The sequence below is a fragment of the Eleginops maclovinus genome, chromosome 18 (assembly GCF_036324505.1).
Source record: "Eleginops maclovinus isolate JMC-PN-2008 ecotype Puerto Natales chromosome 18, JC_Emac_rtc_rv5, whole genome shotgun sequence".
In the NCBI taxonomy this organism is placed as follows: domain Eukaryota; kingdom Metazoa; phylum Chordata; class Actinopteri; order Perciformes; family Eleginopidae; genus Eleginops; species Eleginops maclovinus.
Genome location: NC_086366.1, coordinates 8,307,847 through 8,335,403, shown reverse-complemented (window position 1 = coordinate 8,335,403; position 27,557 = coordinate 8,307,847). Strand labels below are relative to the sequence as shown.

Below are 27,557 nucleotides of genomic sequence, written 5' to 3'. Positions count from 1 at the left end.
ATATAAATGAACTAAACCAGGCAGGTTGCTAATATGTGGAAAGGAATAAGTATTAACCATGACTGTCTGAGCCCAGCAACAGTTTCTTTATGTATATCGAAAGTTCTTAAACTGTAACTAAACTGTGTTACAATTGACTACACATAACACGATTCAAGCATCTTAAAATAACGGTCAACATGATGTGCCTCTCAGTAATAAGTGCTAAAACAACTCATCCATCCAAGCAGCAGAAATGCACCTGTAGCTGTCGATCACAACAAGTAAAACACATTGCATTAGGAAAAGTAACAGGTTACCACTGAGATACAAAATTGTGTTGGATAGAATAACAATAAAAGCATCATTCAAATGTAACTATTGCAAGTGAAGATAAAGAAAATAATGTGCTGCTATCTTAAGATATGAGGAAACATAAAAGATGACAAAGAAGAGCAAAATGTGTAATAAGATACTCATGTGGTTTGATTGCTTAAAGTCCCCTCTCCACTAAGGAAATACCAACACTTGAATACACTTGCCTTTATCCATTTGCTTTGCTGCCATTAAACAATAATAACAGAGGTTGTAATTCACCAAACAGCAGAAAAAAAGAGCCGTCCTAAAAAGAGCAATTCCCAAATCAGTCACATGAGTAGGCTGAATCAGGCTGAGTAGATCAACACAAGTCGGAACTGGCAAAAAATGACATGTTATTATTCCCAACCAAATTCAACATTATCATAATGTTCAGCATGTTGGATAATGCAGTCCAACTGAGCAACTTTAATTGATGAGAAATCAATTTCTGTTCTTTTAGTTACAACGATAGGGCCACAGTGTTGGAGGATCGAGTTCATATACAGTATAGATATATATTTAAACATACAGTGGGGCAAAAAAGTATTTAGTCAGCCACCACTTGTGCAAGTTCTCCCATTTAAAAAGATGAGAGAGGCCTGTAATTTTTATCATAGGTATACCTCAACTATGAGAGACAGAATGAGAAAAGAAAATCCAGGAAATCACATTTTAGGATTTTTAATTAATTAATTGGTAAATTCCTCGGTAAAATAAGTATTTGGTCACCTACAAACAAGCAAGATTTCTGGCTCTCACAGACCTGTAACTTCTTCTTTAAGAGGCTCCTCTGTCCTCCACTCGTTACCTGTATTAATGGCACCTTTTTGAACTGGTTATCAGTATGAAAGACACCTGTCCACAACCTCAAACAGTCATACTCCAAACTCCACTATGGCCAAGACCAAAGAGCTGTCAAAGGAGACCAGAGATAAAATTGTAGACCTGCACCAGGCTGGGAAAAGTGAATCTGCAATAGCTTGGTGTGAAGAAATCAACTGTGGGAGCAATCATTAGAAAATGGAAGACATACAAGACCACTGCTAATCTCCCTCGATCTGGGGCTCCACGCAAGATCTCACCCCGTGGGGTCAAAATGATCACAAGAACGGTGAGCAAAAATCCCAGAACCACACGGGGGGACCTAGTGAATGACCTGCAGAGAGCTGGGACCAAAGTAACAGAGGCTACCATCAGTAACACACTACGCCGCCAGGGACTTAAATCCTGCAGTTCCAGACGTGTCCCCCTGCTTAAGCCAGTACATGTCCAGGCCCGTCGGAAGTTTGCTAGAGGGCATTTGGATGATCCAGAAGAGGACTGGGAGAATGTCATATGGTCAGATGAAACCAAAATAGAACTTTTTGGTAAAAACTCAACTCGTCGTGTTTGAAGGAGAAAGAATGCAGAGTTGCCTCCAAAGAACACCATACCTACTGTGAAGCATGGGGTGGAGACATCATGCTTTGGGGCTGCTTTTCTGCAAAGGGACCAGGACGACTGATCCGTGTAAAGGAAAGAATGAATGGGGCCATGTATCGTGAGATTTTGAGTGAAAACCTCCTTCCATCAGCAAGGGCACTGAAGATGAAGCGTGGCTGGGTCTTTCAGCATGACAATGATCCCAAACACACCGCCAGGGCAACGAAGGAGTGGCTTCGTAAGAAGCATTTCAAGGTCCTGGAGTGGCCTAGCCAGTCTCCAGATCTCAACCCCATAGAAAATCTTTGGAGGGAGTTGAAAGTCCGTGTTGCCCAGCGACAGCCCCAAAACATCACTGCTTTAGAGGAGATCTGCATGGAGGAATGGGCCAAAATACCAGCAACAGTGTGGAAACCTTGTGAAGACTTACAGAAAACGTTTGACCTCTGTCATTGCCAACAAAGGGTATGTAACAAAGTATTGAGATGAACTTTTGTTATTGACCAAATACTTATTTTCCACAATCATTTGAAATAAATTCATTAAAAATCCTACAATGTGATTTCCTGGATTTCTTTTTCTCATTTTGTCTCTCATAGTTGAGGTATACCTATGATAAAAATTACAGGCCTCTTTCATCTTTTTAAATGGGAGAACTTGCACAATTGGTGGCTGACTAAATACTTTTTTGCCCCACTGTACACAAGTAGTGATAGATAGTGTGTTTATAAGAATAAGAAGCATTTTGAATTATTTGATTGAAAAAAGGTGCTTTCTGATGAAATTACCGGCCGTATTTTAATCCCTTAACAATGCTGCTGCTGCTGCTGCTGCTGCTGCTGCTGCTGCATTTCACCATGTGGTCTGCTGTCCTTGATGCACAAGAATTGTAACATGCACCCCTGGCCTCACTGTGTACTCTCAATAAGCTTCACTACACTACCAGTCTACCACATGCTGTTCTACAAGTTTAGAGCAATGTGGTTTCTGCTGCACAGACACTCAGACTACAGTTAATCCGCTGCCTCCCCTCCATACTGGCTGTAGCTCACAGCTGTTTACGGTCAGGGAAACTGAATCACTTACGTTAACAAGGGGAGAGTTTATCAGCCAGCACACACTGCTGATACATAATCTGGCACATATAGACTTGTACATAGCCACAGTTTTCACAATCATCAAAATCCAAGATATTAGCATTAAGACTAATGTGAATTTAGAACAAAGATACACACACTCATAAGGAGTCACAGAGCAAACTCATTTCCTTCCTCTTAAATGTGTGCAATGTGTCTCTTTTGTGAATTACCATACAGATAACAACCACTTATCGAGCTTTACTTAGAAAGTCAGAACTGAGTGACAGACAGACAAAGACAGAGAGAAAACCTTGCTTATTTTAGAATGTGTTACTGACATTTTAAATCTACATTTATCAAGTTATAGTTCTCTAAGTATAAGCTCAGCTTCATTTCAAAAGGTGCATGGAGAAGGAAACATTTTCTGAAGGTAAAATGTCCAGCAAAATGAAAAGTGTAGAACAATATTGCATACGACTACATCCAAAAGAGCTCTTAAGAAAATAAGCAATGCATTAGTTTTCAATGAAGCAGCTAGACTTGCATGTATTATCCAACTTTGACACAATATAGCTGTATAGAGTAGTCGCCATGGAGCCACAAGTCATATGTATTTTCTTTGTGAAATTCTTTTAGAGAAAGAAAAAAATGAAATGCAATTCAAATGAATAATTATGGAGCCATATTTGCATTTGGTGATATTAAGGTTGAGGTGGACCCACCTGGAGGAGGAGATTTGTCTAATCTCTCCGCCACACTTCATTTATCCTCTAATTAACATTTATTCCAAAGGCTAAAAGGACCTCAAACCAAATGAAGCATTCAGTGTGGCTCATTTAAAGTTCTCTCCAGGAAGACAAAAGTGTATGACATTAACACCCTCATGTTAAATACTGACCTCAACCCATCATTCCCAGATACATTATGATTGCATAAGTAACACGCATTTCCTGCTGAAAATGTGTGCGAATGTTTTAAGCTGTGGAACATTTGTCGCAGCAGAAAATGCAGAAATAGCTGAATCATTTAATAGTTGAATGGTTTCTGTAGCTGAAAGTATGCTGAAGTTATAGAGTAAAAAGAATAAAGGTTTGAAGTACAATAGTGGAATCCTGTTGCACAACATTCACACTAATACATATTTGAAGAACAATAGTGGAATGCTGTGGGTGTGTTCCACAGCATTCCACTATTGTAACAAACAGCTTCCAGAGAGTCACAGGTAAGCCTTTCTCCATCACATCTAGATGAAACACTTCCAGGTTTTGCTGTATCTCTTCATTTTCATCCCTCTCTTTCTAGAGATCCCAGGCAGAAAAAGGCTACATGTTCAAGATGGAGCTACAAGCAGAGGCTCAGCAACTCTGCGATAAGTCCTCCTTTTTTACCTCCTTTTTATATATGTTTTTTCTTCCCATCTGACCTTATTAAACACCAATATGTAGAAGTATTGGATTAATGCATCTGGGCTGTAACTGAAATGACCATAAAGCATTTGTATTAAACATAATAATTAACTATTTATTGCCTGATATCATTTGTATATGTGCAGTATAGTAATGTTACACAACAGATATAACAATATACTTATTATGTTATGACTTAATTTGTATTTATTTAAATTGTCACAAAATATCAGCTATAGAAGAAATTATCAGAAAAAAGTCAAAATTTGGTGTCTTTTTGAACTTCTTAGAGATAAATCAACATGGAAAATGTAAAACATCATTTAAATGTTTATTCATAAAGGCTTTTGCCGAATTATGAAAATTGTAGATTGCTAATAAAGAAAAGTACCCCCCCGAATATACCCCTGATGTCACGCGCAGTAAGCTAACAATGTTCGGGTTTTTTTGAGATGGCAAATGCAGGAAAACGTGGATCTCACGGAGAAGACCTGGTATGCCACAAACTAGCTAGTGGCCTTGAGGGCCCGCTAAACTCTATTCTCCTGCACCATTATCATGTGCTCAAGGATCTCATCGCAAAGGGTGTCATTGTCCCGATAATAACCGTTAATGACGTCCTGATTTTCCTGGACCTGGCGTTCGAGATCCCGGTTTCGAGCATGAACTTCTTCTTGCTCATCGACCGGACACTTTTTCTGCATGCCGATGAGCTTTTCCTGCAGGGTTTTGTTCTTGCTGGTAAGAGTTTTTTTCACTGCCTCGACGGCTTCATAACTCTTATTGAACTCCCCGTGAGATTTGAGCTTGTCTTGGAAAAACTGGACGTCTTCATTCAGATTCTTTTGCTCCTTCTCCAAGCTGTCCCTCTGAATAACCGCAGTGTTGTATTTCTGCTGCCAGTGCATTTCGCGAAGGAGTTTGTCCTGGGCCTCAGCGAGCACCTCTTTCAGGAACCTGTGTTTTACCTGGGAGGCTGCTTCACTGACTTCCAGATTGAGGAGTTTGTGCTTGAAGTGTTTCTTACGATCGATCTCTTTCTTGACATCGTCCAGATTCTTTTGCAATGAGTTGTTTTCCGCGTTCAAAACATCCAGTTGATCGAGTGTTGCCAAATGAAAACGACCCTTCTTCAAAACAACAAGCTGTTGGTTGAGATCCACAAGTTCCTTCCCCATGGCGTCACTATCACGCCTCAGGGTGTCGTTAGATGCATTCAAGGCCTCAAACTTTACCTTGAGATGCTTTTCCTTGTGAACCTCATTGCTCAAACCCTGGATCGTGTCTCTCAAAGCCGTGTCCTTCCTCATTAAGTCCTCTTTCTCAGCTTTCGCTTCGTTGAAAGTGTCCTCTAGGTCAACGAAACGCTTTCGCCTTTCCATGAGCTGCAAAATGTCTTTTTGCAGCAAGACATTTTCATGGATCAAGGTGTCTTTTGCAGTCACCATTTCGTAGCAATCTCCCCTCATGATGCCCTCATTTTGAAGGTCTCGACACAACTCCTCTTTCTGTTGTTGCAATAACTGATTTTGCTGGAAAATCGATTCTTTTTCTGCCTTCGCAATTTTGTATGACTCCTGCAGATCCTCTAAACTCAGAAGCCTCTTTGAAAGGTCAAAGATTTCTCCTTGCAACTCGCCAGTTTGACGCCTTTCCTCCTCAATTGACGCTGTTATTGCGTCTATCTCACTCTGCACTGTGCTGTCCTTTTCAAGCTCTGTCCTGAGATCTTTAACGTCCTGCTGCAGAGCCTGGTTCTGCCAACAAACCCCCTCTGTCTCTGCCTTAAACAGCTGGTAACGTTCCTGAAGCTGCTCTTTCCTGTGCTTGAGAAACGTAAGTTCTTTCTCAAGGGAATTGTTTACTCTGGTGATTTCCTCTGTGTCCTGTCCCAATGCAATGAGCGATTTCATTGTAGCATTTAAGCCTTGGATCGCTGAACGCTCCTCATCAATCTGAACATTAAGCGCTCTCTGCCTAGACAGTGCATCTTGATACTCAGCTTTGACAGCATCCGTGCTAGTCAGCTCATCATACTTAGAATTCCGCTCTTCCTCGAGATTCTGTAGTCGAATCTCCAATTGCTTGTTTGTGGAAATCATGCCCTGGAACATGACCTCTATGGTGCAGTTATTTTGGATCTTCTCAGTAAGTTCCCTCACTTCTTTATGGAGGTAGGCACATTTTCGCTTTACGCCAAGTTCCTCTGCCTTCAGAGTCTTGAACTCCTCCCCCTGACATGGAATGCTACTGAACCTGTTTTTTATGGATTGCATTTCCCGAAGTAGGATCTTGAGCTGCTCTTCGATAGCCCCAAGACTCCTACTCACCCCATCACGCTCGCCCCCAAGTTTTTCCTGGGCCTCAGCGAGCACATCTTTCAGAAACCTCGGTTTCACCTGCGAGGCTGCTTCGCTGACTTCCAGTTTGAGGAGCTTGGGCTTCTTACAATCAATCTCTTTATTGACATCGTCCATATCCTTTTGCAGGTAGTCATTCTCCACGTTCAAATCGTCCAGGTGATTGAGTGTTGCCAAATGAGAACGACCATTCTTCAAAACACCAAGCTGTTGGTTGAGATCCACAAGTTCCTTCCCCATGGCGTCACTATCACGCCTCAGGGTGTCGTTAGATGCATTCAAGGCCTCAAACTTTACCTTGAGATGCTTTTCCTTGTGAACCTCATTGCGCAAACCTTGGATTGTGTCCCTCAAAGCCGTGTCCTTCCTCATTAAGTCCTCTTTCTCAGCTTTCGCTTCGTTGAAAGTGTCCTCTAGGTCCAGGAAACGCTTTTGCCTTTCCATGAGCTGCAAAATGTCTTTTTGCAGCAAGACATTTTCATGGATCAAGGTGTCTTTTGCAGTCACCATTTCGTAGCAATCTCCCCTCATGATGCCCTCACTTTGAAGGTCTCGACACAACTCCTCTTTCTGTTGTTGCAATAACTGATTTTGCTGGAAAATAGACTCTTTTTCTGCCTTTGCAATTTTGTATGACTCCTGCAGATCCTCTAAACCCAGAAGCCTCTTTGAAAGCTCAGAAATATCTACTTGCAACTTGCCAGTTTGACGCCTTTCCTCCTCATTTGACACTGTCATTGCATCTATCTCACTCTGTACTGTGCTCTCCTTTTCAAGCTCCGTCATGAGATCCTCAACCTCCTGCTGCAGAGCCTGGTTCTGCCTGCAAACCCCCTCTTTCTCAGCTTTTGCCTCCTTGAAAGTGTCCTCTAGGTCCAGGAAACGCTTTTGCCTTTCCATGAGCTGCAAAATGTCTTTTTGCAGCAAGACATTTTCATGGATCAAGGTGTCTTTTGCAGTCATCATTTCGTAGCAATCTCCCCTCATGTTGCCCTCATTTTGAAGGTCTCGACACAACTGCTCTTTCTGTTGTTGCAATAACTGATTTTGCTGGAAAATCGATTCTTTTTCTGCCTTCACAATGTCGTATGACCCCTGCAGATCCTCTAAACCCAGAAGCCTCTTTGTAAGGTCAAAGATTTCTCCTTGCAACTTGCCAGTTTGATGCCTTTCCTCCTCAATTGACGCTGTTATTGCGTCTATCTCACTCTGCACTGTGCTCTCCTTTTCAAGCTCTTTCCTGAGATCTTTAACGTCCTGCTGCAGAGCCTGGTTCTGCCTGCAAACCCCCTCTTTCTCAGCTTTTGCCTCCTTGAAAGTGTCCTCTAGGTCCAGGAAACGCTTTTGCCTTTCCATGAGCTGCAAAATGTCTTTTTGCAGCAAGACATTTTCATGGATCAAGGTGTCTTTTGTAGTCACCATTTTGTAGCAATCTCCCCTCATGATGCCCTCACTTTGAAGGTCTCGACACATCTCCTCTTTCTGTTGTTGCAATAACTGATTTTGCTGGAAAATAGACTCTTTTTCTGCCTTCGCAATTTTGTATGACTCCTGCAGATCCTCTAAACCCAGAAGCCTCTTTGAAAGCTCAGAAATATCTACTTGCAACTTGCCAGTTTGACGCCTTTCCTCCTCATTTGACGCTGTCATTGCATCTATCTCACTCTGTACTGTGCTCTCCTTTTCAAGCTCCGTCCTGAGATCCTCAACCTCCTGCAGCAGAGCTTGGTTCTGCCTGCAAACCCCCTCTTTCTCAGCTTTTGCCTCCTTGAAAGTGTCCTCTAGGTCCAGGAAACGCTTTTGCCTTTCCTTGAGCTGCAAAATGTCTTTTTGCAGCAAGATATTTTCATGGCTCAAGGTGTCTTTTGCTGTCACCATTTCGTAGCAATCTCCCCTCATGTTGCCCTCATTTTGAAGGTCTCGACACAACTGCTCTTTCTGTTGTTGCAATAACTGATTTTGCTGGAAAATCGATTCTTTTTCTGCCTTCACAATGTCGTATGACCCCTGCAGATCCTCTAAACCCAGAAGCCTCTTTGAAAGCTCAGAAATATCTACTTGCAACTTGCCAGTTTGATGCCTTTCCTCCTCAATTGACGCTGTTATTGCGTCTATCTCACTCTGCACTGTGCTCTCCTTTTCAAGCTCTTTCCTGAGATCTTTAACGTCCTGCTGCAGAGCTTGGTTCTGCCTGCAAACCCCCTCTTTCTCAGCTTTTGCCTCCTTGAAAGTGTCCTCTAGGTCCAGGAAACGCTTTTGCCTTTCCATGAGCTGCAAAATGTCTTTTTGCAGCAAGACATTTTCATGGATCAAGGTGTCTTTTACAGTCACCATTTCGTAGCAATCTCCCCTCATGATGCCCTCACTTTGAAGGTCTCGACACATCTCCTCTTTCTGTTGTTGCAATAACTGATTTTGCTGGAAAATAGACTCTTTTTCTGCCTTCGCAATTTTGTATGACTCCTGCAGATCCTCTAAACCCAGAAGCCTCTTTGAAAGCTCAGAAATATCTACTTGCAACTTGCCAGTTTGACGCCTTTCCTCCTCATTTGACGCTGTCATTGCATCTATCTCACTCTGTACTGTGCTCTCCTTTTCAAGTTCCGTCCTGAGATCCTCAACCTCCTGCTGCAGAGCTTGGTTCTGCCTGCAAACCCCCTCTTTCTCAGCTTTTGCCTCCTTGAAAGTGTCCTCTAGGTCCAGGAAACGCTTTTGCCTTTCCTTGAGCTGCAAAATGTCTTTTTGCAGCAAGATATTTTCATGGCTCAAGGTGTCTTTTGCTGTCACCATTTCGTAGCAATCTCCCCTCATGTTGCCCTCATTTTGAAGGTCTCGACACAACTGCTCTTTCTGTTGTTGCAATAACTGATTTTGCTGGAAAATCGATTCTTTTTCTGCCTTCACAATGTCGTATGACTCCTGCAGATCCTCTAAACCCAGAAGCCTCTTTGAAAGCTCAGAAATATCTACTTGCAACTTGCCAGTTTGACGCCTTTCCTCCTCATTTGACGCTGTCATTGCGTCTATCTCACTGTGTACTGTGCTTTCCTTTTCAAGCTCCGTCCTGAGAACCTCAAACTCCTGCTGCAGAGCCTGGTTCTGCCCGCAAACCCCCTCTTTCTCAGCTTTTGCCTCCTTGAAAGTGGCCTCTAGGTCTACGAAACGCTTTTGCCTTTCCTTGAGCTGCAAAATGTCTTTTTGCAGCAAGATATTTTCATGGCTCAATGTGTCTTTTGCTGTCACCATTTCGTTGCAATCTCCCCAAATTGTGTCCGCATTTTGAAGGTCTCGACACAACTGCTCTTTCTGTTGTTGCAATAACTGATTTTGCTGGAAAATCAACCCTTTTTCAGCCTTCGCATTGTTGTATGACCCCTGCAGATTATTGAAACCCAGAAGCCTCTTTGAAAGTTTAGAGATTTGTACTTGCAACTTGCCAGTTAGACTCCTTTCTTCCTCATTTGACACTGTCAATGCATCTATATGACTCTGCACTCTGCTCTCCTTTTCAAGCACTGTCCTGAGATCCTCAACGTCCTGCTGCAGAGCCTGGTGCTGCCAGCAAACCCACTCTATCTCTGCCTTAGACAGCTGGTAACGTTCCTGAAGCTGCTCATTCCTGTGCTTGAGAAACTCTAGTTCTTTCTCAAGGGAATTATTTACTCTGGTGATTTCCTCTGTGTCAGATCTCCATCCAACGAGCGATTCCCTTGTAGCAGTAAAGAATTGGATCGTTGAACGCACCTCCTCAATCTGAACATGAAGCGCTCTCTGCCTAGACAGTGCATCTTGATACTCAGCTTTGACATCATTTATGCTAGTCAGCTCATCATACTTAACATCCCGCTCTTCCTCCAGAATCTGTAGTTGAAGCTCCAATTGCTTGTTTGTGGAATCATGCCCTGGAACATGGTGGCCTCTATGGTGCAGTAGTTTTGGATCTTCTCATTAAGTTCCCTCACCTCTATATCGAGGTAGGCACATTTTTGCCTTATGTCAAGTTCCTCGGCCTTCAGAGCCTCATACTCCTCCCCCTGACATGGAATGCTGCTGAACCTGTTTTTTATGGATTGCATTTCCCGATGTAGGCTCTTGACCTGCTTTTCGACAGTCCCAAGAATTCTACTCACCCCATCGCGCTCACCCCCGAGTTTGTCCTGGGACGACCCTTCTTCAAAAACACCAAGCTGTTGGTTGAGATCCACAAGTTCCTTCCCCATGGTGTCACTATCACGCTCATTGCTCAAACCCTGGATCGTGTCCCTCAAAGCCATGTTCTTGCTCATTAAGTCCTCTTTCTCAGCTTTCGCCTCCTTCAAAGAATCCTCGACATGCTGACGCCTTTTCTTTAGCTGCAAAAAAACATTATTCAGCTCAAGGAAAGGTGTCATTGTGTTATCGAGCTCGCCTACCATTTCCATTTGTTCGTTACTGTCTGCCATTTCTGTATGATGACTTCAGAGGACAGACTATAATATAATGCAGTAGAAAGTGGTAATACTAATTGTTTTCCAACAGAAGTTGAGGTTTGTTTTGTGTGGTCAGTGTTGGACTGGTAACAGCTAAACCAAGATTAGCTATGCCTTTGAACAAGAACAAAGACTGGTTTTATCGATTCTCATTTGGAATTTGATGATGTCACAAAGCACAATTATCAAAGCCAGAGTGATGACATTCTGATGTATTACATCACCGTCGAGGACATCACCGTTGATGATCTCATGTGTTCTAAAATGGAATGTCTCAGATGCAGAGATTTTGCCATGGCAACAGTGAAATGATGCATTATGGGTAACATTGTCAAGGGATTTTAACAACAACAAGTTGGCTGACTATTCTACTCAATAATAAGGGAATTGTTTTTGTAGAAGACTATAACGTGAGGTCCATGCAACAGATAAACAAAAAAAAAAAATCATATTTATTAAATTTTTGTGACAACAAATTCCAATAGCGCTGCTTTAGCTTGATATTCACTGGTACTTTAGTGTATTTTCAGGTTGAGGAAATTTGGCTGTTTGGCCACAACTGAGATAAAATGAACCGTACTACTTTCTGCCCGTTCGTTGATATGAGGTTATTCTATTTGAGTCTGTTATGTGTATGTAGCCAGATCTGGGCAGTAAGTACACGGCCTGGTCTTTTGTCCAGGCCGTGTTGTCATCAATTGTCATCAGATGTCGGTAATAACCCATGCAATCCACACATGCAAAGCAATCAAACTATAGATGTCCATATATTAAGGTTTGTGTATTAAAATGGAATGACACAGGGAAAATGCATTCAATGGAAGTAGCAGTGAATGAATGTGTATTAAAACTTTAGTTGCTGCATTTAACCAATCCTAGTACAAAGGGCCGAGTAAGGTAGGGAGCAGTATAGAGGTCTGAGCACCCAGGAACCAAACCAGCACCCCTAAAAGTAACCATCCAATCTCCTGGGACTTAGACCAGCAACACTCAGTTTTACCAAAACGAGAATGGGCAACTGTCGGCCCAAAATAAAGGAGAAATCAAATTACATCCCAAATATGTCAGTTCCTCTATGAAAGAAGGACAAAAACTAACCTCAACTACACACCGGAAGTTCTGTGATTGAGTCTTCAATTCAAATAGCGCTGAGCTGAAGAACGATGATAAAAGTCTGCTTTACTGAAGAGCCCTACATAAAGAAAGGGTGTTGGACATTTTCATGGACTGACTGCTCTATCAATCACACAGCAGCAACTGTGAAGACCATGAAGTCAAGCACACAATATTGTTTTGGCACAAACAAGTGTCTGTGAAAATGTCTTTGCTGATGATGTGCAAAGTGCCCAAGTGGACAGAAGACTGATGGTGTCTTATTTAACAAAAAAACTAAAAACTATGAATTGCCCTCTATGCTGCCAATAAGTGTTTGTGCAGGACTGTGTGGACTTCAAAACAGTGATGATGGTCGATATCATTACACCTATGCCTTAACAATCAAAAGTTTTTTTTCTGCCAGTCAGTCTCAGCTCTACTTATCGAGAGCTCTTTGAGAGAGAGTGGGAGACAGACCGTCAATATTCCAGTGCTGGACGACGTGCAAAGGATGGAAAACTGTTGTGAGAGATTTTATCTTCCTTCTTCTTTTGTGAAACCTTCTCACATGTCTCGCTTGTTTAACCTTTCCCACTGTGTATCTGTTCTCTCTCCCTCTCACTCGAGTGCTATATAAATCAATCCTGGCTTCATTACTTTTAGTTGTACAGCAGTTCCATTTCATTTGGCACATCAATGATGCTGCATTCAGATTGTATAACTAAACCTCAGTTAAAAGCAAAATAGAAATGAGACTTTGAGCTTGTATTACTTTGGGGATGAGGTCCGGTGAGATAGATCAAATGTTAGAGGTAATTTAAAGTTGTATTTATTCAATTATTATACGCTTTTTTTGTTCTGCGATGAAATATAGTAAAAGCAAAACTTGCTTCTGCATTACAGCAGTGTCACAATAGTGTTTTAGCCAATCTGGTGGCCTTGAACCTGGTGGTTTGTAGCTGGTATATAAAAAAAAAAGGTTCTGGGATAATTTAACTAGGACAGAATGAACAAAAAACAGCAAAACTATGATTCAGAAGTACAGTTTGTAGCCGAGACACAAACAAATATATAAAAAAGCAGGATCGTACAAAACCGAAGTCACATGCAAAAACACTATCATGCAGCTCTGATGCCCCAAGCTTGTTTCATCCATTTTACTTTTTCCAGACCATTTTCTTTTCCTTTAAATAACTGTATTTGCTCTATGAAAACATTAGTTTAATATTACATTTGCAACATTTCTCGCTTTCTCGTATGGGAATGTTGATCCTGCTGTGTACATTGAATTGAATATGTTTTTATAAACTGCTGGATGGATGTATGGTCTTTTGTAAAGTGAAGGCTCCCAGCATGCATGTGGTTTGTGTTTTGTCGAATTCTGACAATTTTGTACCTAAGAAGTTTCAATCAATGCATCACTGCTGGAGCAAAGTGTGGCTGTGGACTGAATAATGATACTTTTATCTTTTCGTTCACCCAAAGAATAACAGCAAAGAATAAAATGGATACCCTCTCTCACATATTGTGTTGTACTGCAGACAGTGCAGAGTATTTATATTAATAATGGCGTGAGATCTGTAGGGAACACTCACAAAGCCACGCAGCACCCCAGTCTAATGTTGAAATGCATTAGCAGCCCCTCAGTAACACAGTATATTTAGGAACAGACTGCTGCCTCACAGCCAGTAACACTGTCAGCATGTGTCCATATGACCATTCATCTCTACAGTGAACCCAAACAGCCAAACTCAGTCAGTCTCACTGCTGAGAGTCAGGACTATGAGGCAGCAACAGGCAGAGTGCTGGAACAAAGACTATAGAAACACAACTCAGCACAGCAGGAAACCAACCAACATGAAAGATAGCTCAAATAAATTACACAGTAGTTCCACCTTAGACATGCTTCTGCTATTAAACACAAACCCACAACAAGAGGCTACATTACATCAGCCTATTCACAATTGTTTAAATCGAGAGCAATCAGTGGACCCACAATCAGTTTGTAAAGCCTCTTTAGGAATATGTTGTGAGGTAGGCTGGTGACAAACTGTGGCCGAGAAAAGGGAACGACTAGAATAGAAGGAACAAACTCTCACTTAAGAATAATGGAAGAAGGAAGACAACAGATCAAATAAACGTTTCTCCCAGGACACTAAAGTAACGCTCACACATCAGTCGATCCAACAAAAATAATTGCTGACACTTAACCTGGAGAGCCAATCAGTACACGACAGACACAAGCTTGGGATTTTGCTCCAAAAATATGGAAAATAAAAGTTCTTACCGTCAGTACAGAGTTTAAGTTGTTGCATTAAATTACTGCAGGTTTTTTGTTGTCCCACAAACAAGAAAACAGACACACGGTTGGATGTCTTACCTAGAAGAGACAAAGAGAGAGAAGACAGAGGTTTAAATGTTTTACCCTTTAAATCATGGACAGTTTCCTTGTTTATTTTTCAGTTTAGCTGCAACAACATGTCATTGTGTTGGATTGTCAGAGTTTATCAATGCACATGTATGAAAAGAAAAAATGGTCACAATGTTCCAATTATCTTGAATATATCAGCAGGAAAATTGTAATGAGCCTTCACGGGAGTAAATGCTAACATGATCTGAGCCTGCAGATTAAATTGGTCTACCCTCTCCCTAACAGAGAGGCACCTGCAGCTCATCTATCCCCAGAAGAACTAAAAGGTATTTTAATTTCGCTGCCACAGTGGGGAGACCCCGTCAGAGGTGAGGAGATCACATGAGATGTGGCAGAGGATATTAGAAAACACCAGACTAATAGCTTCACACACACACACACACACACCCCCCCCCAAGGCACACAGAGATATTCCTTATGCTAAATAATTACCACATTTCACATTGAGTCTGGTTCTAACCACATGAAAAGTCATCTGCTTCCCACTGCCAATACCAACACATGTTTAAATATGTACTACGAAAATAGAAATGAGATAAGAAAAGAGCAAACAAGTCAAAGTCATTATAGCACCATATGCTCTATAGGTATACACATACAATGTGAATAAATGTGAAGTTTTCTATTCAGCAGTGATAGCTTTTGTTTACAATGAATAATGGATTCATGTCTTAACAGGGGTGTTTATTCAGTTTATTCCCTCCACTTAATTCACTTATAAAAGGTACTCTGAAAAGCACAGCAGTGATGATGAATTATTGGCCAGCCTTGTTAGAGAAAGAGAGCAGGTGGAACAGCTACCTGCAATCGCAGTGAAAAGCAATTGGAGTGAAACAGAGAGTGAGAGCAGATTATCCACTTAAATGAAAGAGTCAGGCTGAATCAAATAACCAAAGCAGATGCTGCTCACACACTTGATTCATTGATTTATTTGTGATGGGGGCTCAGTTTTTAGTAATTTGGAGCACCAACGAAAACAGGTTCTATTACTATATTGATGTTAAGGCTCATTAATTTAAAGCTGCACTCCAAATATGAATGTTGTCACAGCCGGGAAACCAACAGCAATGTTTTCTGTGGCATCTTTGCCAAGCCTAGTTTTACTCTGGTGGGATGAGTAGACCACAGCAGGCTAATGAGAACTGAAGGAAAAAGATAAGACACAATGATAACTGATAAAGCTTGCCCTCTCCGTGGCACTGCATCCAAAATGAGCATTACACTGCTTCTCATCCCCAACACATTACCACAGGTACCGTTGCAATAAAGCAGCACTTAACAGCAGTTGAGACCCTGTTGAGAAACAGGCCTAAAAAATGACCCTCCATTGTAACTCTGGACCTCTTATTCAGTGACAGCTTGTACAGCACACTCAACCTTAACCCAGCAGCACTTTAAACACCCTGACCTTCACATAGACAGCAGGTTCTGCCAGTCTGGTATAATTGCATATGGCTCAAAGTAGCAGGAGGGCAAACCCTTTTTCCAACAGTATTCAGCTGAATAAAAGCTCTGGTTAAAAGGTTTTTTTTAAATTATCTTTAGGAGAAGCACAGCTGTAGTTAATAACACTTACCATGGATGTCTTCCTCTGAAGTGTTTCATTAAGCATTGCTACTGAGCTAGCATACACATTAAACATGGACCTGGAACTGGAACTGGTGAAGATCAATCACACATGTCCTCGTTAGAGTAATTCATTACACCTGTGACTTTCCTAAAGTAACATTTTAAATTGTCTGTTGTGTAAAAACTGCTGGTGTTTCCAATTGTTTTACCTAAATTGTAATCTGCCTTTTTTGTAAACCTTTTGCTTTTTCTTAAAAACAACTTCCATTAAAGCACACAGCTCAACATTATTTAGCTTGTCCCAGTATGTTTCCCAATACAGATAGTAAAAGACCTTGCTTCAGGTTGTCCTCCTACACTCATTAGGTAAATCCTCAAAAAGTTAAAACCACTTGGTTGTTATGTAGGCCAACATGTATCGGCCTTTGGCTTCCATCAGGATAAAACTGATAACATTCAAATAGAGCAGAAGCAGGAAAACAAAAAAAGCTCTACATTTAAAACACAACCAATCATACACATCAACTCATCCTATTGTCATGTGACCTCAGGCCAATCATTTTCTAAACTGGTATTCAGGCAATAAAATATATTTTGTTTAGCATTCTTTAAATTCAGTTTGATGGTCAGTCTGAGAGACCTTGAAAAGACTGTGTCAAATAACATTTGCTATACAGTAGAAGATGAGAAGAGAACATACTTGTTGCCCGACACCTCTTTGAAAGACGAGGACAATAGAAACATGATAGTCTGAGCAAAAGGCACTGGTGATTCTGCAGTCAAACAAAAAGATAGTTTGAATACTGAGCAAACTGTGATTCATGACTATAACATAATCTCTCATCGATATCTTAACGTAAATATGCTCTAGTGCACGTCACCATCCAACTCTAAAAGTATTTCCTGACACCATTTATTTACTATTTTGTGTTCACTCTTCTTTAATAGTTACGTTTCTACTGATCCATTTGTATTGATAAATAACCATTTTATATTTAATAAATGTATGTTTGTTTTTTTTGCCTCAGTATGCAAAGGTAAACCATGCCAGCATTAATAAGTTAATGATGCTTTAAAATGAACTATATCAGAAGGAACTATCTAATGTATCTTTAGTGAGAAAGAAAATCTAATTTAACAGTTCATTTCACAACAGCAAAAAAGTTGCCTGGATATCAAAACACTTCTCAGCTGAGCTTATCACACACATGCACCCTCTTCTCACACATTACTATTACTCTGCAGAAGAGGCGATATTGACAACTCCAATATAGTAAGAGCTCCATCAGCAGTGTGAGATATAAACAGCCCTGATGGGAGCTTTCTAACATCCCCTGCCTGCATTCACTGTAATATAAAATTGATAAACTACAGAATGCCAAATGTGATGGAGAGGCAAGAATGTAAACATTTTAAAGATTTGATTGATAACTCACAGATGCCAAAGCATGACTTATGGACCATTCAAAAAAACCAGTACACTGATTGTTCTGGGATCAGAGCAGAGCTGGAGTAACCACACTTTGTTGGGTTTCATTTGAACTTCAAGTCATGTTCAATTTACTTCCTTAGTCTGATGAGTTTTTCTAGCTCTCTGACCTCCACTTCATTGCTTGGATAAAATTATGTTAGCCTAAGTATCTTGTCTTTACAAAAAAACAAGTCTACATCTTTAAGTAAATACATTAAAAAAAAACAGTTTTAAGGAAATGAACAATGCATGAGCTGTAAACAAGAGAGTAATCTTTAGATCTTACAGAACCACAAACCACAGAATAAGCCACATATTTCTGTGTTTCTAATGATACAACTTCCCATAAAGAGAAATGTTACATTCCTCCATTGTTGAATTGACCTCTCAATATCATGTAATTCCCTGAGGGACAGCTCTGATTTCTCGACTCTCTGGTGCATTCATGTGTCTGTGTGGGTGTCTGTATGTGTGTGTGTGTATGCACATGAGTAAATATCAGGAGGGCAGTCAGGCTGATGAGGCTTTTAGCACGACAAGCAGCTGTTGACTCTCTGTGTCATTGAGGCAGAACAACATCAACACGCCGCTCTTGATCCCATTTATAATTTTCCCTCAAGGACTGATCTCAAAAGACACATTTTCCATGTAAGAGTGTCACACACCCCTCACTCTTTGTCTCTTTCTTTATTAATTTCTCACATCCTCACTGCTGCTGCTCTGTAAACCTCCCACTGAGAAACACACTCTGCAGTGGGGATGTTACGCATAGGGGTTACTTACCTTGATCCAGCCGAGGGGGCGGCTTGCATGTTCATTGTGGAGGTACACACAATAGAGCATGTTTGCTATTCCTTCAAAAGGATGAGGTGAAAGTTTGCCAAGATAGATGTCTTTATTTTAAGATTGGCTTAGCTAACAAATGACAGTCCACACTTTAAATGTCAGTTTGAGAAGAGTGCATTACACATCTTTTACCAGCAGCTCAACCTTACAGGAAAACACGGACATGATAACATGTCCGTGTTTTCCTCATTCACCCACCTCTAATAATCTGACTTAAATACTTGCTATGGATTTTAATTTATATTACATATCAACATGCATTAGATACAAATAAATACATAAAAACCTACTGAAATAGCTGATGATATTTCCATTTCCCAACTTTCAGTTTTTACACTAATTTGCAGATTGTCTGCTACAGGTCTGCAGAAACCCCAACAATTTTGAACAAATACCCCTATGAAAAAGTCTCAAACTTCAGCATAATATTATAACTGATCTGATTATGACATAATGCACATCAAAACTGATCAAGGTGTTCCATACATATCCAAGGGAGCAGGCAGGTCAAAGACAAATATATTGAAGGACAAAATATGCACAACAACATTTTGAACAGAAAGTTGAAACAAGCTTTCTATGGCAACGTTGTATGTAATATGCAAATGCAATGGCACCGCTTGATCTGAGATCTTCATTTTAATTCACCCTGAAGATCGGTGATTCACTGTGACAGTTCTGCTTTAAAAAAAAAACCTGATAGGGAGCGTGGCTGAATCTGTCTGTGGCTTATTATCTACCTGCAGATAATCTGACAGTCATTGCAAATATGATAGCAGGAAAATTATGTAAACACACGCAAGCCTCGGTACAAAGACATGCAGGATTGTGATAATGTGTATGTGAGCTGAATATTCCATTCATCATAGGCAATCATTAGATTCATCATTAGAGTTTTTAATATGTTGATATGGTAGAAAACTGACTGTTTCGAAATACAACACCAGAGAGGACTTCTGTAATGATGAGTAAAATGTCACGACCAGTACTACAGATATTACGGATACAGGTTGTGAGTAAGACACGTTCCAATAATTTTGAACCTGGATGCAGACTTCATGCTACAGATGTACCTAAAGATGTTAATTGCAATTAAAACAAGAACATGTTAACTATGCAGTTGTAACAAAGACAAATATTGTGATTTTTCCAGCTGCATATTGAAACGTCATTAGCTGCAGTTGAGATATAGAGTATTCTATGTGGTTTTTCAGAAATGGTAATGATAAATAAGCTATTATAAAAAGGTAACGGGAACTTCAATGTTCAATAAAGTGTTTTAATTGCATTACATTTCACATTAGATTCAATGCAGGCTGAAATCAGTTCAGTGGCCGTGAACTGAGCAAAGCTCTCAATATGAGAATGACTTTGGAAATAAAGGGATTACTGCAGCCAAAGCTGAACGCAGCCATGTTTGAGAGTGGAAGTACACAGCTTGAGATCAATAGAGCAAAAACATTTTGTTATCCAGTGATATCCCTACAAATCACCAGAGGAACAACATCTCTATGAAGAGTAGTGTAGAATGTTGTTGAAGTCCACAAACTATATTTGAAAAAAACTGAGAGTCCGGAGAGATGAGTTGATAGATCAAGCAGCTGAAAGACCATTATGATACTAACAATAACGACTTGTCAGAAGTATTTGGTATACAAAAAAATTAAAAGTGATTGGAAGCTTGAAAAACATATGAGCTTTAACCAGAGGGAATTGACATCATCATAACATTCGGGACACCAAGCAAAACCTAGTACCCGCAATGCTGATCCCCCAGCACTTCAGCCACTTCAATTATAATGAGGATGTCCACTTTAATCTGACCATATTAAGCTCCAATTAGATTCTCTTACAGCAGCCAACGAAAGAGCATTAGGAGAAGCTTCTGCCACTCCATGACTTGTAATTGCAAAGCATAAAATAACAGTTTTACTTTGTGAGCATAGAATAAACAAAGGTTCAACGACTGGATTGATTTGTCTTTTAGCAAAAAAGCTGTTTTGTAATAAAAAAAATGTGTCATAATAACACCGACTTGACTCAACACTTACACCATTGTATAAAGCAAAAAAAATAACAATGCACAACTAATACAGAAAGGATTAAAACATAGAGTTAAGCTGTTTCATTATGCCTCATTCTCATCATACTACATTAGGACGTGTGTGAAGGCGGCTGAAGGGAAAGAAAATATCACTAACAGATGAAAACATGAAGGGGAAAGGAAGAGGCATAAGAAAAAGTGTGGGGGTTTTCGGTCCTACGACGCTGGTTCCCTTCTTACCGGGGTAACTCTCCATGGTAACTTATGCTGAACACCTGCTCCGGAGCAGGCTATGTTCCAGATAAGAGATCAACTCAGTGAAAGCCCCGCCAGCTGACCAATCAGAGCTCTGTGTGGGGAATTTAAAGCTATAGTCATACTACAGCATATAGAAATACAGTTTAAACTGCCGTATGCAGGAACGATGGACGGCAAACTCGCCGACTGTGTGAAAATGAAAATTAATAGAACCACTGCCCATCTTCAGAGCAATTAGACTATTATTACATTTGTGGCAAGCAAGCTTACTTGATTATCTGCCACAACAGTAGTAACGGGAGCAAAGTTATTCAGAGCATTTCCTACATTCCACGGTACTGTAAGACAGACGTGGATGTTTCGCATTTATCATTCAAATCAACACATCAATCACATCATAATATATATTTCCTTATGTGTCAGCTCCTCGAGCCAGATCAGGCCGTGCAACAATTACAGTGCCGCATACTGTATGAAAAAAAAACATTAAGTTGACGAAAAAAAGTGTAATTAAAGTGTCAGATCCATTCATTTCTTAGATGGGGGGGGGGAGTGATATTAAAAACATGTCAATTTATGCATTCAAACACTTGGTAGTTTTTTTACCAGCTGTTCTTCCTGCACCTCCAGCTGCAACTATGTTGGTTTTATCCTGGATCAAGTGTTTAATTCATGTATATTTAAAGTTTAACTTCTTACTTTTCTAACATGATAGTTTACTTTTCATTCACGACGTATGACGCTCCACTGTCAGTTTGCTTCTCCAGGTTTGTGATTGGTCAAATGTTGCTAACTCCGCCTATTTCACGTGAACGTGCTCATAGCCGGACAGAGAAACCCTGGGTTGACTTACCGAGTTGATAACCAGCGTCGTAGCACCGAATAGTGAGATCACGTTTGTTAGGTTTAATTAAGCCAGACAACTCAAACATATCCAGGGTATGTTGAACTGGATTCGTGATACAGGCCTCTGGTCTCAGCAGACCTTCTAAAAAGGACCTCGAAATGTATCCCACAAAAGAGACAAAGATACAAACAGCTTGCCGTCTGACTCAAACAAAGCATGTTGTACAGGAAGGTGATGTTTAAATGTCTAGAAAACCTTTTGTGTGGCTATATATTGTTAGAAATAATCAATATATTGGAGCAGAACTTTCAAAGATAATTCACTGTTTCTGGACGGATCATATTTGTCCACTTCCGGTAGTATTACCGGATGTTGTTTTTAGCCTCAGATAGCATAAAGCTAATATTGTATTGTATATACGAGTAGAGGGAGAAGGACCAGTGGAGTTACATACTAAACACACCGCCTCTACCTCTCACTCATTGATGCTGCAATGATACTATTGCATGTTTAATACCTGATAAACCTCAGAAGGATTGCATAATAGAATATTGTAGTTGAGAGCTCCAGGACTTCGCTAACAATATGGCGACGGTGACGTCATAAGAGGACCCGCCCCCGACGACGTCAGCCTATAGAAGAGTCCGGAGAACCCCATGTGACAAGCGGCCAACAGGATCCAACCCCCCACTACCAACCAATGAGAACACGAGAGCGGAGAGCGTCTTATTTTGAAGTTGTTTATTGTTTGGTCGGAAAGGGGTGGTTCTATAAAACATGGTTGTATTGTAGAACCGACCTCTATTTGGTCCGGACCGCCAGACAGTAACTACTGATGAGCTCCACTCAGTCAGTGGCCTGTGGACGCGTGTCCCGGGCTATTGAGCCACAGCTGTGAAACTTTTGTAAAACCTACTGCTGCATCCTTTATTAAATACTCCTTTTAAAAACTTACAAGAGGAGGTTTGCTTTCTTTCTTTTGAATCGACACCTGGGCTTCGAATAAACGAACATTTCTTACAATATCGTACATTCAAGTTGGTTTAACATGATCAGCAGTTTTCTCTTAATGCATGTTTTATAAACTGAGTCCCAGAGGGATCCATCTACTGATTCTGACAGTATGTTGTATTTTCCATTTCAAAGATCCAATCCTTTCAGTAAAAATGCTTTGCATTTTGCTGAATCATGTCCGAAGAAAGTGAAGCTTTTACTTTCAATTAGAGCGCTGGAGCTTCACAGTGCAGAGTGAAATAAATGAGCCGCCAAATGAATCAGATGTTCATTGGTCCTGTTTTACAGAGTGGGGTCCAAATACTGTGAACAAGATCAGAGGAGAACTTCTCACCAACCCACAAAACACAGAGTTAGTAAGTCAAGAAAAACTAAGATACGTTTAAAGTGAGTCTTTGATAGAGATTGTGTTTTATTAATGTATTTCTCATTAGAACCAAAAGCGAACATAAGATAAAATAGGGATAAGGACTAACTGAGCTGTAAAATGCAATGTTATAAACACTCCTCCTAATGAAAAGGATAACTAAACCTTAGTGCTTTTACATCTTATTGGAATCAATGCTAGATGAACAAATTCAAAATCATTTATTGATACACACTTACTTTATACACACTGTCTTGTCTTTATATTGCTGCAATGCAAAAAAATCCCAAATTGGGATCAATAAAGTACTTATCTCTATCTTAAACACTCAGACTGCAGCTATGATCCTGCCACTTGTTATACCACTGAGAGTCCAATGACTGCTGAGAGTCCAGCGGAGGACATTGGCAGCGAGTCCAGCAGGACTGAGACAACAGGAAGCTCAGTTCACCTCCACTAACCAAGCTCCTCTCTACACTCACTTAGGGGAGTTAATCCTCTGTATCACCGGATGTTTCTTCTTCCACAGAGTGTGAAAGGATGTCATAGCAACACTCGTGCTTTGCTGACTACAACAAACCGTGTTGTCCTATTAAATAACATGCTTTTATTTTCTGTTGTTGTGTTTGTTCACTACTGAAATAAATCCCTCTGAATCTATTCATATTGTTCATCACCAACTTGTTTTTCTGTTCACAATCTATTAAAAGCTAATTGACAATAATGGAGTCATAACCCACCATGCAATTGGGTGATTGGACTTTAAATTAGAAGGCTTAACGGAATACCCACAATCCCCTGGTTTCATCTGGGAAGCAATTATCGCAACGCTGATCTGTGACCATCACATAAAGAGTATCTGATCACAATTTAGTGGCTAAATGTAGCTTCTGAACACAGTGACAGAGGGTTGAGATAACACAGGAGTTTAAACAGGATTTAAACCACTCTACAGTAATCTTTCCTACAGCCGAACCAAGGCTATTATCAGCTTTCTATATAGCTCCAATGATTTACTGGCTGATAGTTAACTGTCCACAAGAGGGACTGGACTAATAGCTCTCATTGATTGATGGGTGACAGCCGCACTGTCTGGGGCACAACATGATGGAGAACAGCAGGGATCATATCAGAGAGGATGGAGTTAATAAATGTATTGTCGGTTTGGGCTTTAATTCTCAATCTCTTAATCCTCTTCCCGAATGGCTCTCATTTCTTGTGATTGAAATGTGTTGCTAAAGCCCTTAATCTGAAAGACACAAGGCCAGTGATACACATTTACAACCATATCTCTGTGCACACATTACATTGACACACAGGTTCAAATGAGTGACATTGTCCAGAGATGATGATGGTGATGATACATTTCAGCTGTTTCTGTGAAAAGGGGGTACGTCTTCTGTAATGTGAAACCCTGCTTTTACTGGTGATGATAAATATACAGTGGAAGTGATATTTTAAAAAGCTGTCTCTTCAGGAACGCAAGTGTATTTTCCCTGATGTTAGTTTCACAGTTCAGTAAATCTAAAAATTACAGCTTGGGTTGGCAGGCCTGTATACTGTATGTGCATTTTAATGATCTGCAGTTAAATGTGTTATTGCTTCCAGACATTTTATTTTCCTCAATATGCAATTTCATAGTGGAGTCTGACAGTATTTGTATCGAACAACGTTGACTTCCCGAGTGTAGTATTAAAGCTAATGAACCATTGCACAATTGCCTGTCTTCTTTGTCTCTCTGTTGTTGTTACAGACAGCCTCACTGTGAAACCAACAGTCCAGAGTGAATCCCTCTGTTCTCCTCTAACTGCCAATCAATCATCTCTCCCATCCTCCACCTCATCTGTGAATAGAGATTACTGCTGCTGGCTGTCTGTTCACAGCAAAGAAACACACTCTTTTATACGGGACAATTATTATTCACATAACTGCCTCAAGCCATTTGTCAATAAAACATCACACTTGTATCCAAGACAATAAAAGCAGGTGCAGAGAACTAGAAGGAGTGCCACAAGCTTCTGTGATGTCACAACATGTATTTCTGTCTTGCATTACATTTTCGGCAAGTATTGATGACGGGAGATTCGAACCCCCTGCGCAAAGTCTTCTCCAGCACATCCCACATATTCTCAATCGGGTTCAGGTCTGGACTCTGTGGTGGCCAATGCGTGTGTGAAAATGATGTCTCATGCTCCCTGAACCACTCTTTCACAATTTGAGCCGATGGATCCTGGCATTGTCATCTTGGAACATGCCCGTGCCATCAGGGAAGAAAAAATCCATTGATGGAATAACCTGGTCATTCAGTATATTCAGGTAGTCAGCTGACCTCATTCTTTGGGCACATAACGTTGCTGAACCTAGACCAGACCAACTGCAGCAACCCCAGATCATAGCACTGCCCCCACAGGCTTGTGACCTTTTTCTTGGCCGGGCAGTGTATAACACACATAAGCTCAATTGCACAATACCTCTTATATTTAAATCCACAGTCCAAAATACAATTACACTGCCTCCACAGAGACTTCATTTTTAAAACTCCACCTAAATGTCAATAAATGCTGCAAAATAATAGGGGGGGGAATATAATGTTCTGAACGCAGAATCACTGTGTGTAAAGGCCAGCCCCATGTTTTGTTTCTGTGGGAGATTCACTCTGCTTAATGGATGACTGCATCAGAGTATTATCCAGAAGCCTCAGTGATTAAAATTATTTAAATCACTGAAATTAGTATCCATGCTTTTCCCAAGATAAAACATTCATCCAAATTATGCATATGTTTCTAGAAAATGTGCCAGGCTTGCAGAACAGACAAAAAAAGGAAGCCAAATACATTCTAGGGATATAAATGAGCACGAAGAAAGAGAGAGAACCACACATCCTCTCATTATAAGCAAAACATTTAATTTACCATTATAGGAAAAATGGTTTGTTTGCAACTAATGTGTTAAACATCCAAGGAACATACTCACTGTTATGAACCCATGAGGATTTACCGAATCATATTTGAAATCATACTAAAAAAAAGTAGTGACTTTTACTACATGTAATAATAAACACGTATACTAAATTACACAGCAACATAAATAGCTGAACAGCCTCATCAGAAAAGGACAATTCATATAAGCCCTTGGGTGGCAGCATTAGAGAGGCAGATACAAAGTCTGCATATTAAACTGACAGCACTCCAACAACACTCTTTGTTACATGATGCTTTCATAGAAACGTCATGTCAACCCATGAAGCAACAGAGGAAACTCAAAAGTAGTGTGTGTCCATTACTATCTTAAGTACGATACATGAGATGATCAGCAGATAAGGTGGAGAGTTGGAAAATGTGTCACCATGAAGACTTAAGGTATCCTTGAAATATTAAATTATTTCATATTATTTATGTTCATATCCAAACTGTCTATCTCATCAGCTCCAGAAAGTCAAGCAAATATTTAGAGAGGCTTCTCCTCTGTCATATGTTGTTGCTGATGTACAGTATGAGGCCATTCAAAGTTTTAGATTGTTCTCCTTCTTGTGATGCTACATTAATGAATGAATGAGAGAGATAGAGTACAAGAGAGAGAGAGCATTTAAAATGCATTATTTGAGTTAAACACATCAACTTCAATCAACCTTAATAGCCAAACTGATAAAATGTAATGCACATGTTGTGCATGAGGAAGCTGCCTGTTAGCAGAATCAAAATCAGACACACATTGACAGTTTCAAGGAACACCTGCAGTAAAGTATTGCTCCTTGTATTTAATAAAATATTGCCTAAAGTTACTTGTGTCCCTCATGCTTACCTAGCCCTTTTTCTTGAACAAACAGCCTATGGTTCTCCTGCTCTCTCCTCCTGTCTCATGTTTGTGTTGTTGGACAGACACCATCATGTCCCACATGTCCACCATGGCTTTCTGCTGCTCTGCACACCTGTTCCCAATCATCCAATCAGTCTCCTCACCTGCCTGTCTCCCAGCTGTACCTTATTAGCTAACGAGTCTCCCAGCACTCAGCTATTCCGTCAGGACTTTGTCATAGCTTCCTGTCATTTATGTACTTTGTCTGATTTACTTTTAACAGGCCTGTAAAACACCCAAACAACGTTTATGATGCCATTTCCAGCAACACACAATTATAACAACCCAAATTGAACCATTGGCAGTCTCTTAAGTATCAATAAAACACATTATTTTATTTTTTTTGTCATTAAGATTATACATGTTCACATTATACACACAAATGTAGAACAAACATACAGTAATCAAAACAAAAGGCATCCAACTTAAAAGGCACAGAAAACAACCCCCCCGACACCCCAATAGAGCTCCTGCAGATGATGTCATATATGCTGGTCACGTGACGAGATACGACAGGGGCAGCCATTTTGGCAGTCATCGCGGCAGTAAATTGACAGGCACTGGCAGACTGTCAAGGATGGTGGATAACTGCTGTGCACCAGGTTGCACAAATAGGCGTGGGAAAAAGAAAGGTGTATCGTATTATCGCATTCCTAAAGACGCGGAGAGGAGGGAGAAGTGGATT

At 40.4% G+C, this 27,557-nt stretch overlaps 1 long non-coding RNA gene across 2 annotated transcripts in view; it reads right to left on the bottom strand.

Moving 5' to 3' along the window:
• Positions 1-26,953, bottom strand: part of LOC134879675 (uncharacterized) — a 74,954-nt gene extending 48,001 nt beyond the window's left edge. Inside the window, exons 1-3 of one of the 2 annotated variants that reach the window (XR_010167859.1) lie at positions 16,380-16,615; positions 16,178-16,259; positions 14,458-14,550 (exon numbers count right to left, since the gene is read on the bottom strand). This is a non-coding gene — a long non-coding RNA (uncharacterized LOC134879675). Of the gene's footprint in view, positions 1-14,457; positions 14,551-16,177; positions 16,260-16,379; positions 16,616-26,818 lie in introns of those variants that run through there. The other variant, XR_010167858.1, reaches the window with a different exon arrangement.
• Between the last annotated feature and the right edge of the window lie 604 nt (positions 26,954-27,557).